Below are 3225 nucleotides of genomic sequence, written 5' to 3'. Positions count from 1 at the left end.
GTAACTAGGATTTTACGTAATTCAGTAGAAGCCTGGATCTAGAAAATACTATGATTATTAAGCCCTCAGTCAATTCTCAGGGCTTCAGAAGAACCACTAACAAAAGAGAGCTATCAAAGATGGACACTTATTCCCTAAGCCCCTCTCATGCAAAGCTGTGGGCGAAGCACTATCACTGGCAGCTGAGGAATAGTGATCAGGACTGTGGGCCGTGCTGTTCCTGGCCACAAGGTGTAGTGTAAGCTGTGGGATAGTGATCAGGATAGTGGGCCGTGCTGTTCCTGGCCACAGGGTGTAGTGTAAGCTGTGGGATAGTGATCAGGACAGTGGGCCTTGCTGTTCCTGGCCACAGGGTATAGTGTAAGCTGTGGGATGGTGATCAGGACAGTGGGCCTTGCTGTTCCTGGCCACAGGATGTAGTATAAGCTGTGGGATAGTGATCAGGACAGTGGGCCTTGCTATTCCTGGCCACAGGGTGTAGTGTAAGCTGTGGGATAGTGATCAGGACAGTGGGCCGTGCTGTTCCTGGCCACAGGGTATAGTGTAAACTGAGGGATAGCGGTCAGGACTGTGGGCCTTGCTATTCCCGGCTACAAGGTGTAGTGTAAGCTAAGGAATAGTGATCAGGACTGTGGGTCTTGCTGTTCCTGGCCACAGGGTGTAGTGTAAGCTGTGCGATAGTGATCAGGACAGTGGGCCTTGCTGTTCCTGGCCACAGGGTGTAGTGTAAGCTGTGGGATAGTGATCAGGACAGCGGGCCTTGCTGTTCCTGGCCACAGGATATAGTGTAAACTTTGGGATAGTGATCAGGACTGTGGGCCTTGCTGTTCCTGGCCACAGGATATAGTGTAAGCTGTGGGACTACTATTTGTTGTTCCACTTTCATTCTTTTCCAAATGTGATAATTCTGCCTATTTTCACCATTGAATATTTGATACTTTGGGATGTAAAAGAGTAAGTTTTCCAAAGCTAAACACAGTAGTACATACCCCATCCCTTATGCTCTTATTATGGTGTGTCATTAACATTTCTCCATCAATAGGTGGGGTCTATGTTTTCACCGTTTGAATCTGGGGGGGACTTCGACAATGGACAAAGTGAAACTCTGAATTCTGAGGTTGGGTCATAAAAGTGGGACCCACCTTCTCCCTGGTCCTTTTGAGGTATTTGGTCTTGGAATCCAGCCACCATGTTCTGAGGAAACCAAGTGTAGTCATATAAGGAATACATGTGTAAGTGTTCTGGCCACCATCCCAGCTGAGGTCCTCCTGAGAGCCAGTATCACCCAAATGTGACTGATTCCTCAGATGACGCCACCCTTCAAACAGTTTCCCCTAACACCAAATGAAGCACAGATGACGTGTCCTCATCAATCCCTGCCCAAAGGAACAAATGAAAAATGAACAAAATAAATGTCATTGCTTTAAGCCACTAAGTTTTAGAGTGGTTTGTTATACCACCATAGATAGCCAGAACCTAAGGTGATTAAACTTATAATTTAGTCGAATGTTTCCAGGCGTGACAAATCGCATACACATTGGTCTAAGAAATACGTGCTTCTCCAAGAGGTCCTGGACATACCTTTGTCTACAGTAGCTGAATTTGATGTTGTGTTGTCTGTGCCTGGAGAAATATAAATGCATTTTCAGTTGCAAGTGGGCTGCTTGTATTTACTATATCAGACAGAGGAAACGTGGGAATTGTTTGTGTATGTCTAAAATGATGTTCTAACTGGATCTTTCTAGTCTCTGTTTTGAGAGAGGCACCAGTGATCAATATCGAAATATCTAGATGAGAAGGGGGCAGAGCCCAACTTCATATCCATTTATTCAACATGGAGTTCCCATTACGTGCCACTTATTATTGTAGGTGTTGGTGTTGGAGCAGTGAACAAAGCTGGTAAAAATTTCTTCCCTAAAGAAGGCTTACAAATAAAGATTTAGAAAGGAAATGGCTCTAACTACCTCTTCCTTAAAGAATATAAGAAGGATTCAGGGAGGGATAAACAGGAGTTTGGTTCAAGATTTTATTGGAGAAAGTTATTGCCATGTGTAAGGGTTAGGAGAGGCCAGGTTATATACTGGTAGCAAATATCCCCGAGAAGGGGCAGAGGTGGGATGTATGTAGGAAGTCGTGGATCTTGTACGACAGGGACTAGGAGGCTTCAGCTGAAAGAGAATGAAGATGAACACACTGAGGCCTAAGGTTGTAGGAAGAATGGCAGATGGCCATTTGGAATAGCGATACGTGTGCCTGCTTGGATCAAGGGCACTTTGGGAGAGAGATAACCTGTTAAGGAATCTCTGAAGAGAAAAGGGGTTGGGGCAGAGAGCAGAAGGACACATACCCTTACCCCAAAGACAGCTTTTCCATGATAGAGACGACAAGTTCAACATTAGAACAAAATAATGTTGGACACGAGATAAAGTTTAGAGTTCTGTTTAATATTTTGCATGGGGCATTCTAAGTTTTTGAATTAAACTGTGTTTACCACTCACAGTAACTGAAGAACTTGTAATTTTCTGCCAGTGACCTCAAAAATTGGGGTAACTGAGTAAATTTTAAAGCCATGGTGAAAGATACAAATTAATTTTCACTGTGATCACAATCCTCATGTCATACTTATTTAACAGCCAGTTATATCTATTAAAAAAAATCTTAAATGCATATTTTTTCTAGGTAGGCAGTGGACAGATCTCTACTTTTCTTGCTCTATTTTTGGTAAGGGAACCTTACTGTCCTGTGCTGAGTGAGTTAGGTGGGGATCACCCGACCCATCTCTAGTCCGAAAAGTGAACAGCTGGCCCAGTCTCAATAGGAGGGTCAGCACTTGATGCAGGGTCCCTGCACTGACATTTGTTTTATCCTGTCATAAGCTGAAGGAGAAAATCACAATAACTAATATTAATTTAAGTCTATTCAAATAAAGACATTCAAATAAATATTGTTATTAAAATTTGTTTTGGTTATGCTTAAATCCACATATAAAAAGTGGCTTCACTGAATTAAACACATTTAGTTACATTTAATCTTATACCTATAGCATTACAACAATTTTAAGTCAGGTATTTTGAAAGACAATATAATAATTTTTTTCTTATATGATAGACTCTATCAGCAGGAATTTTTCATATGCATGTAAATATTAGAGAATGTTTAATTTATTTGAGATATGAGGCAAATCTGTTTCTGAGCTACCAAAAAAAGTAAATACATACTCTATCA

The sequence above is a fragment of the Loxodonta africana genome, chromosome 17 (assembly GCF_030014295.1).
Source record: "Loxodonta africana isolate mLoxAfr1 chromosome 17, mLoxAfr1.hap2, whole genome shotgun sequence".
In the NCBI taxonomy this organism is placed as follows: domain Eukaryota; kingdom Metazoa; phylum Chordata; class Mammalia; order Proboscidea; family Elephantidae; genus Loxodonta; species Loxodonta africana.
Note: the sequence above shows the minus strand (reverse complement) of the source record.